Here is a 10,491-nt window from a genome sequence, read left to right on the forward strand (position 1 = left end):
AAACCCACCCCACAATTATGGGATGGAACCAGGGACCAGCACTTGGCAGCTTGGCACAGAGGGAGGGAGGGTGAGGGGAGGCTGAGACCCAACAGAACCCCCCCTCCCCATCCCTCCCTCCCTCCACCCTCTCCCTCCCTTCCCCTCCCCCCCCCCCCGAGAGCTCTCTCAGGGGGGTTGGGGAGTTGCTTCCCCCCTCCCCATCTCATCCCTCCCCCCTGCTCAGCACCAATCCTGAGCAGCCCATTTTGGGGGTTGTCAGCCTTCCCCCCCACCCTTTAATCCCCAGCCCAAGTGGGCAATCCAGAGCCTTGCTTTAGACTTTCCTGGCTCTAAGCAGGAGCAAATAGCCACCAGACCCCCCTCCACCCCCCCCAAAAGAAAAGTCATCTCACAGCCCAGAATGCCAGCAAGAAAGACACCCAGGGGAGGAGCAGGCAGGAGGGGGCAGCCAGGGAAGCTGCAGGGGGGAGGGAGCAGCCAGGGAAGGTGCAGGGGTGGGGGAGCAGCCAGGGAGAGGGCAGGGGAGCAGCCAGGGAGGGGGCAGGGGAGCAGCCAGGGGTGGGAGAGCAGCCGGGGAGGGTGCAGGGGCAGGGGAGCAGCCAGGGAAGGTGAAGGAGTGGGGGAGCAGCCAGGGAGGGTGCAGGGTGGGGGAGCAGCCAGGGAAGGGGCAGGGGCAGGGGAGCAGCCAGAGAGGGTGCAGGGGAGCAGCCAGAGAGGGGGCAGGGGTGGGGGAGCAGCCAGGGAGGGGGCAGGGGAGCAGCCAGGGAGGGGGCAGGGGAGCAGCCAGGGAAGGGGCAGGGGAGCAGCCAGAGAGGGTGCAGGGGAGCAGCCAGGGAGGGGGCAGGGGAGCAGCCAGGGAAGGGGCAGGGGAGCAGCCAGAGAGGGTGCAGGGGAGCAGCCAGGGAGGGGGGCAGGGGCAGGGGAGCAGCCAGGGAGGGGGCAGGGGAGCAGCCAGAGAGGGGGCAGGGGTGGGGGAGCAGCCAGGGAGGGGGCAGGGGAGCAGCCAGAGAGGGGGCAGGGGTGGGGGAGCAGCCAGGGAGGGGGCAGGGGAGCAGCCAGGGAGGGGGCAGGGGCAGGGGAGCAGCCAGGGAGGGTGCAGGGATGGGGGAGCAGCCAGGGAGGGTGCAGGGATGGGGGAGCAGCCAGGGAGGGGGCAGGGGTGGGGGAGCAGCCGGGGAAGGTGCAGGGGAGGGGGCAGGGGAGCAGCCAGGGGTGGGGGGAGCAGCCGGGGAAGCTGCAGGCGGCAGGCAGCAGCCAGGCAGGTGCAGGGATGCTGCCGGGTGTGCGGATGCCTGCGGGGCCCCCCCTGCCGCCCACCCCCGCGGCACTGTTACACAAGGCTCCTGGAGCTTGCATAAGCCCCAGCAGCCGGTGCCAGCCTCGGGAAGTGAAGAAAAGCCAGCAGGGAGCACGGCCCCAGAGCTGTGCCGTGGGGTGGGAGCCTGAGGCTGTCCCCTGCAGGGCTGTGCTGCCTCTCCCTCAGCAGGGCTGCTCTGGGGAGGTCCCACCCGCAGGGCTGTGCCCAGCTCTGGGGTTCCCAGCACTAGAGAGACATGGACCTGATGGAGAGGGTCCAGAGGAGGCCACAAAGATGGGCAGGGGGCTGGAGAACCTCTCTGGTGAGGACAGGCTCTTGGAGCTCTTCAGCATGGAGAGGAGAAGGCTCCAGGGAGACCTCGGAGCTGCATTGCAATATCTGCAGGGGAGCTCCAGGCAGGCTGGGGAGGGACTGCTCAGAAGGGGCTGTGGGGATGGGATCAGGGGCAGGGGCTTGAAACTGGAGCAGGGCAGGGCTGGGTTGGACATGAGGAGGAAGCTCTGCACAGTGAGGGTGGGCAGGCACTGGCACAGGCTGCCCAGGGAGGTGCTTGAGGCTCCATCCCTGCAGACATCCAAGCTCTTGATGTGTCCCTGGGCAGCCTGCTCTAGCTGGGGGTGTCCCTGCTGCCTGCAGGGGGCTTGGCCAAGGTGACCTTTGAGGGTCTCTTCCAGCCCATTGCAGTGTGTGAGTGGTGATGGGGGAGCTGCCCAGGCTATGATGAAGGAGTTCCCATGCCAGAGTGTTTCTGTGGTCCCCCAACAGCCTGACAGCAGCCTGGGAGTTGTCCTCTTCCCGGTGCTGTGAGGAGGGGGACAGAGCTCCCAGCCCAGAGCAGGCTTTGATGGTGGCACAACAAAACCACAAAGGAGGAGAAAACCAAAAGGAGAAGACCCAGACCAGAAATGGCCACTGCACAGCAGCACAAATTCTCCTGGTTTAAACCCCAAATCAAGGCTCCAACCCCCAGAGCTGAAGGGAACACTTCTGCTGACCCTTGGTGCCACAAGGGAACAAATCTCCCTCCTCCTTCCCTCACACAGGCTGGGAGTGGCACTGCAGGACAGCAACCACTCCAAAACCTGAGCCCTGAGAGTCACAGCTAGGACCTGCTGGCAGGGCCAGGCTCCTCAGAACCCCAGGCATGCACCCAGCCCTCCTACAACACCACCCCAAACCTCCCCCTCCAGCTTTTTATTGCCTCCAGGATCGATAAATCACAAAGAGTCAGTGCAGCTGCCCTGGGTGGGAGCAAGGGGGGGGAGGGGAAAAGCCAGCCCCACATGGCCCCAACCTGGCTGTGAGCAAGGAGAGGGGAAAAAGCCAGCCCCACATGGCCTCAACCCTGGGGGCTTCAAGAGCTTCCCAGCCCCAAAGGTGAGCCCTGGACCAGCTGACATGCCACTCACAAAGGCTAAGTGCAGCTGCCCTGGGTAGGGGCAAGAGGGGGAGGTGAAAACCCAGTCCCCCATGGCTCCAACCTGGGTGTGAGCAAGGGGGAGGAAAAAGCCTCAACCTGGGTGCTTCAAGAGCTTCCCAGCCCCAAGGGTGGGCATTGGATCGGCTGAATGCCACTCACAAAGACTCAGTGCAGCTGCCCTGGGAAGGGGGAAGGGGGGAGGAAAACAAACCCTCTATGTGGCCCCAGCCTGGGTGCTTCAAGAGCAAACAGCCCCAAGGTGAGCATTTGGACCAGCTGAATAACCCCTCACAAAGACTCAGTGCAGCTGCCCTGGGTAGGGGCAAGGGGGAGGTAAAAACCCAACCCCACATGGCTCCAACCTGGGTGTGAGCAAGGGGGGAGGGAAAAGCCTCAACCTGGTGCTTCAAGAGCTTCCCAGCCCCAAGGGTGGGCACTGGATCAGCTGAGTGCCACTCACACAGACTCGGTGCAGCTGCCCTGGGTAGGGGCAAAGAGGGGAGGTAAAAACCCAACCCACATGGCTCCAACTGGGTGTGAGCAAGGAGGGAAAAGCCAACCCCACATGATCCCAGCCTGGGGCTTCAAGAGCTTCCCAGCCCCAAGGGACCAGCTCGAATGCCACTCACAAAGACTCAGTGCAGCTGCCCTGGGTAGGGGCAAGGGGGGAGGAAGAAAAACAACTCCACATGGCCCCAACCTGGGTGTGAGCAGGGAGGGAAAACCCAACCCCACATGGCCCCAACCTGGGTGTGAGCAAGGGGGGGAGGCAAAAAGCCAACCCCACATGGCCTCAACCTGGGTGTGGGCAAGGAGGGAGGGAAAAGCCAACCCCACATGACCCCAACCTGGGTGCTTCAAAAGCTTCCCAGCCCCCAAGGGACCAGCTGAATGCCACTCACAAGGACTCACTGCAGCTACCCTGGGTAGGGGCAAGGGGGGAGGAAGAAAAACAACTCCACATGGCCCCAACCTGGGTGTAAGTAAGGAGGGGGGGATAGCCAACCCCACATGGCCCCAGCCTGGGTGTGAGCAGGGAGGGAGGGAAGAAACAAACCCCACATGGCCCCCACCTGGATGCTTCAAGAGCTCCCAGCCCCAAGGGTGAGCATTGGACCAGCTGAATGCCCCTCACAAAGACTCAGTGCAGCTGCCCTGGGTAGGGGCAAGGGGGGAGGTAAAAACCCAACCCCACATGGCCCCAACCTGGGGGCTTCAAGAGCTTCCCAGCCCCAAGGGTGAGCATTGGACCAGCTGAATGCCACTCACAAAGACTCAGTGCAGCTGCCCTGGGTAGGGGCAAGGGGGGGAGGTAAAAAGCCAACCCCACATGGCCCCAACCTGGGTGTGAGCAAGGAGGGAGGGAAAAGCCTCAACCTGGGTGCTTCAAGGGCTTGAGCATTGGACCAGCTGAGTGCCACTCACAAAGACTCAGTGCAGCTGCCCTGGGTGTGAGCAAGGAGGAAAAAGCCAACCCCACATGGCCCCAACCTGGCTGTGAGCAAGGAGGGAGGGAAAAGCCTCAACCTGAGTGCTTCAAGAGCTTCCCAGCCCCAAGGTGAGCATTGGACCAGCTGAATACCCCTCACAAAGACTCAGTGCAGCTGCCCTGGGTCGGGGCAAGGAGAGAGGGAAAAAACCCCTCCACGTGGCCCCAACCTGGGTGCTTCAAGGGCTTGAGCATTGGACCAGCTGAGTGCCACTCACAAAGACTCAGTGCAGCTGCCCTGGGTGTGAGCAAAGAGGGAGAGAAAAACCCAACCCCACCTGGCCCCCACCTGAGTGCTTCAAGAGCTCCCAACCCCAGGGGTGAGCACTGGACCAGGCTGATTGCCACCCAAACTCGTTGTTAAGGCGATGCCCAGCGAAGGGCATGTGTGGGGGCCCCCTAAATCCTCCCTCCCTCCCCCCAAACCTTCTGTTTCTCTGCAGAGAGGAGCGGGAGGCAGCGAAGGTGGAGTGTGAAAGCGTGGGGCAGGCAGCAGCTATTTCTGCACCGTGTCAGCACCCACTGACAGCAGCCAACGTCTGCTGCTGCCGTGCGGCGCCGCGGGCACCCCGGGGACACAGCCGGGGGGCTGCTCCCCTGCCTCGGCGCCACCTCCGCGGGGCTGGAGGCTGCTCCCCTGCCTCGGCGCCACCTCCGCGGGGCTGGAGGGCAGAGATCAGAGGGTTCTGAGCAGCGGTGCAGGGTTTAGTTTGGAGAGGGTCCAGCGGAGAGCAACCAGGATGCTGAAGGGGCTGCAGCACTGCCCTGGGAGGAGAGGCTGAGGGACCCGGGGGTGGTTAGTGTGGAGAGGAAGAAGACTGAGAGGGGATGTAATAAATGTTTCTCAATATCTGAGGGCTGGGGGTGAAGAGGGAGGGGGCAGGGACAGGCTCTGCTCAGCTGTACCCTGGGATAGGACTAAGGGGCAGTGGATATAAACTCCAGCCCAGGAGGTTCCACCTCACCATGAGGAGGAACTTCTTCACTGGGAGGCTCACAGAGCCCTGGAGCAGGCTGCCCAGAGAGGCTGTGGAGTCTCCTTCCCTGGAGCCTTTCCAGCCCCATCTGGATGTGTTCCTGTGTGACCTGGGCTGCAGTCTATGCTCCTGCTCTGGCTGATCTTCAGAGATCCCTCCCAACCCCTAACATCCTCTGATCCTGTAAGATGATCTTTAAGGCCCCTTCCAACCCCTCAAATCCTGTGAGCCTGTGGCTGGAGCTTGTGGTGCTGCCCAGGGGTCAGGGCTGGATCTGGTCTTGTTCAACACAGCCTGGGTGAAGGGACAGAGTGTCTCCTCAGACTGTTTGCTGGGGATCCAGGGCTGGGAGGAGTGGCTGACACACCACAGGCTGTGCTGCCCTTCAGCCAGACCTGGCCAGGCTGGAGAGCTGGGCAGAGGAACCTCCTGAAGTTCAAGCAGAGCAAGGGCAGGGTCCTGCCCCTGGGGAGGAAGAACCTCCTGCAGCAGGACAGGGGAAGGGAGACCTGCTGGGAAGCAGCTCTGTGGAGAAGGAACTGAGAGTGTTGGAGGGCAACTAAGATGCTCATGAGCCAGCAATGTGTCCTCATGGCCGAGGAGGCCAATGGTGTCCTGGGGTGCATGAAGAAGAGTGTGGCCAGCAGGACAAGGGAGGTTCATCCCCGCCTCTACTCTGCCCTGCTGAGGCCACAGCTGGAGGTCTGGGTCCAGTTCTGGGCTCCCCAAGAGAGACAGGGAACTGCTGGAGGGAGTCCAGGGGAGGCTCCAAAGCTGCTGAGTGGCCTTGGAGCAGCTCTGTGAGGAGCAAAGGCTGAGAGCCCCTGGGTCTGAGAGCCTGGAGAAGAGCAGCCCCAGAGGGGAGCTGAGCAGTGCTCAGCAAGAGCTAAAGGAGCTGTGGGGAGCAAGAGGCTGGGGCCAGACTCTGCTCAGTGGTGCCCAGGGACAGCACAAGGGGCAGAGGGCACAAACTGGAACCCAGGAGGTTCCATCTGAACAGGAGGAGAAAGCTGTTTGGTGTGAGGGTGCTGAGCCCTGGAGCAGGCTGCCCAGAGAGGTTGTGGAGTCTCCTGGTGTGGAGAGCTTCCAACCCCCCCCTGGGGCATTGTGCTGCTGGGTGAGCTGCTGTGGCTGCCCTGCTGGAGCAGGGGGGGGTGGACTGGGTGAGCTCCAGAGGTCCCTTCCAACTCCTACCACACTGGGATGTGGGATTCTGGGATGCTGGAATGCTGGAATTATGGGATTATGGGATGCTGGGATTCTGGGATGCTGGGATTCTGGGATCCCTGTGGTGCACTTGGCAGGGACCACGAGGTGCCGAGCTCATCCAGCTTGGGAGTTTGGGTGCAAGAATCCTCTGGGATCCTCCTTCTCCTTTCTGCTCAGGGTCACTTGGGGTATTTCCCCCTCCCTCCCCCCAGTTTCTGGGAGCTGATGCCAGATCCCAGGAACTGCAGCCAATTGGGTAACATCTTGCTCAGAAAGCTCCTTAACCAGCCAGCAATTCCTATTGGATTCCCCTTGCCCTCTGCTGCTGATTGCTGCAGTATTTATAGATAAATAGAAGCTGTCTTCCCCCCATAATCTGCTTGTTTCTCCTAATTAACTCGGGGGCTGCTCTCCTCAGGCTGCTCACTGCCTGGATTTTAGGGGTGCTGGGATCTGGCAGCACTCAGTGAGCCCAAATCTGCCAGATCTCGGCTGGCAGCTGTGGTTCGTTGTTTGTTTGTTTTCAGTTCACCCTCCCCAGTTCCTGGAGGTTTGGAAGAAAGGAAGGGAAGGAAAAGGAAAGACAAACAAAATCCTTCCCAGTTCCTGGAGGTTTGGAAGAGAGGAAGGGAGGGAAAAGGAAAGATAAACAAAACCCTTCCCAGTTCCTGGAGGTTTGGAAGAGAGGAAGGGAGGGAAAAGGAAAGACAAACAAAATCCTTCCCAGTTCCTGGAGGTTTGGAGGAAAGGAAGAAAGAGGAAAGGAAAGACAAACAAAAACCCTTCCCAGTTCCTGGAGGTTTGGAGGAAAGGAAAGGAAGGGAAAAGGGAAAGACAAACAAAACCCTTCCCAGTTCCTAGGGGTTTGGAGGAAAGGAAGGAAGAGGAAAGGGAAAGACAAACAAAACCCTTCCCAGTTCCTGGAGGTTTGGGGCAAAGGAAAGGAGGGAAAAAGGAAAGACAAACAAAAACCTTTTGCAAACTTTCTGTGCCCCAAGCAATCCTCTTTGGGGTGAGGTGGGGGAAGCACTCAGACAAGATGTCTCCACCACACCTTCCTCCTTCTCCTCCTCCTCCATTCCTCACAAAGCTTCCCTCCCCCCCCCCCTTAATTTATGGAACGTCTCCATTTGCTAATTATTTTAATCATTATTAGTCATCATTTCCCCCCCCTCCCTGGAAGGAAAGGGGGGGAAAAAAAAAGGCAGCTTCATCCTGGGCTTGTCAATCACTTTTAATAGCTGTTTACAACCTATCATCAAGTCTTGCATAACAACCACATGACTTTGCTCAGATGCCTCCCCGACACCCAAAAAGCTGCCCCTGAGCTCTATTTATGGGAGCCACCAAGCCCACGGCACCACCAGGCTGCAGCCTCCAGCAGCATGGCCAAGCCTTGGGACTGGGGGAAAAAATCAAGGAGGAAGAAAACCATCCCTGAAGAAAGGAAAAAGGCAGGGTTTCATTAAATATAAGGTCCCCAAACTGCTCTCTGGGACAGGTTTTGGGGGGTGAGGGTTTGGTGGAGCATGAAACCCACGGCACCAGCAGGCTGCAGCCTCCAGCAGCATGGCCCAAGCCTTGGGACTGGGGGGAAAAAATCAAGGAGGAAGAAAACCATCCCTGAAGAAAGGAAAAAGGCAGGGTTTCATTAAATATAAGGTCCCCAAGCTGCTCTCTGGGACAGGTTTTGGGGTTAGGGATTGGTGGAGCATGAAACCCACGGCACCAGCAGGCTGCAGCCTCCAGCAGCAAGGCCCAAGCCTTGGGAGTCGGGGGGGACAGACAGGGAATTCAAGGAGGAAGAAAACCATCCCTGAAGAAAGGAAAAAGGCAGGGTTTAATTAAATATAAGCTCCCCCAAGCTGCTCTCTGGGACAGGTTTTGGGGGGTGAGGGTTTGGTGGAGCATGAAACCCACGGCACCAGCAGGCTGCAGCCTCCAGCAGCATGGCCAAGCCTTTGGGGCTGGGGGAAAAAATTCAAGGAGGAAGAAAACCATTCCTGAAGAAAGGAAAAAGGCAGGGTTTCATTAAATATAAGGTCCCCAAGCTGGTCTCTAGGAGAGGTTTTGGGGGTGAGGGTTTGGTGGAGCATGAAACCCACGGCACCAGCAGGCTGCAGCCTCCAGCAGCAAGGTCCAAGCCTTGGGACTGGGGAAGGGGAGGGGGCAGGGAATTCAAGGAGGAAGAAAACCATCCCTGAAGAAAGGAAAAAGGCAGGGTTTCATTAAACATAAGGTCCCCAAGCTGCTCTCTGGGACAGGTTTTGGGGCTGAGGGCCAGCTGGGGCACGAAACCCATGGCACCACCAGGCTGCAGCCTCCAGCAGCATGGCCAAGCCTTGGGACTGGGGGGAAAATCAAGGAGGAAGAAAACCACCCCTGAAAAAAGACAAAAAAGGCAATTTTGTATTAAATATAAGGTCCCCAAGCTGCCTCTCTGGGACAGGTTTTGGGGTTGAGGGCCAGCTGGGGCATGAAACCCATGGCACCACTAGGCTGCAGCTTCCGGCAGCATGGCCAAGCCTTAGAATCACAGAACTGTCAGGGTTGGAAGGGACCTCAAGGCTCAGCCAGTTCCACCCCCCCTGCCATGGGCAGGGACACCTCACACTCCAGCAGGTTGCTCACAGCCACATCCAGCCTGGCTGCAAACACCTCCAGGCAGGAGGCTTCCACCACCTCCCTGGGCAACCTGTGCCAGGCTCTCACCACCTTGGGACTGAGGGGGGAAAATCAAGGAGGAAGAAAACCATCCCCAAAGCTACAAAACCTCGTAATTTTAGTTAATATAAGATGACCACCATGCTGTGACCTGGGCTGGGGTTTTGGGGGTGAGAGTTAGTTGGGGCATATAAGATATGAGACAACATAAGGTCCCCAAGCTGCTCTCTGGGACAGGTTTTGGGGGTGAGGGTTGGGTGGAGCATGAAACCCACGGCACCAGCAGGCTGCAGCCTCCAGCAGCATGGCCAAGCCTTGGGACTGGGGGGAAAAATTCAAGGAGGAAGAAAACCATCCCTGAAAAGAGACAAAAAAGGCAATTTTGTATTAAATATAAGGTCCCCAAGCTGCTCTCTGGGACAAGTTTTGGGGGTGAGAGTTTGTTGGGGCATGAAGCCCACAGCTCCAACAGGCTGCAGCCTCCATCAGCCTGGTCCAGCCTTGGGACTGGGGAAAACCAAGGGGAATAAAACAATCCCTGAAGAAAGAAAGAAAGGCAATTTTGTATTAAATATAAACTCCCCAAGCTGCTCTCTGGGACAGGTTTTGGGGTTGAGGGCCAGCTGGGGCATGAAACCCCCGGCACCAGCAGGCTGCAGCCTCCAGCTGCATGGCCAAGCCTTGGGACTGGGGGGAAAATTCAAGGAGGAAGAAAACCATCCCTGAAGAATGAAAAAAAGGCAATTTTGTATTAAATATAAGGTCCCCAAGCTGCTCTCTGGGACAAGTTTTGGGGGTGAGAGTTTGTTGGGGCATGAAGCCCACAGCTCCAACAGGCTGCATCCTCTATCAGCCTGGTTCAGCCTTGGGACTGGGGAAAAAACATCCCTGAAGAGGGAAAAAAAGAAGGCAATTTTGTATTAAATATAAACTCCCCAAGCTGCTCTCTGGGACAGGTTTTGGGGGCGAGGGTCAGCTGGGGTGCTGTGCTCCCCTCCCCAGCATCACGACTTCGCTCCGCAGCAGCTTTGGGGAGCGAAAAAGAAGGCTCCGGAGCGGTTCGCGGCTGCTCCTCGGTGGGGTTGCGATTGCAGCACGGCCTCTAGCCCTTCTCTCTCTCCTCAACAGCACCGGGAAGGTGTGGGGGGGGGAAGGGAGAGAGAGAGAAAAGACACAAAAAAGCTGTTGAGAAGCTGATTTCTCCGCGAAGTTCAGTGGGCTGGCGGGCGGACGGGGGCAGAGGCACAATCTGTGCTCGAACGGCTGCCGGCGCCTTGCCAGCCCTTTTCGGCAGGAGATGGCTGGGTTGTGGCGGTGGGGGGGTGGGGGAAAACACCACGACACGACACCACGGCTCTTTTTTAAGCACTCCTGTCCTCCCCCACTCCTGCAGGTTTCATAACCCTTCAAA

This window comes from Melanerpes formicivorus, unplaced genomic scaffold, assembly GCF_026170545.1.
Source record: "Melanerpes formicivorus ecotype bairdi unplaced genomic scaffold, bMelFor1.0.p_v2 SCAF_3087, whole genome shotgun sequence".
Taxonomy (NCBI): domain Eukaryota; kingdom Metazoa; phylum Chordata; class Aves; order Piciformes; family Picidae; genus Melanerpes; species Melanerpes formicivorus.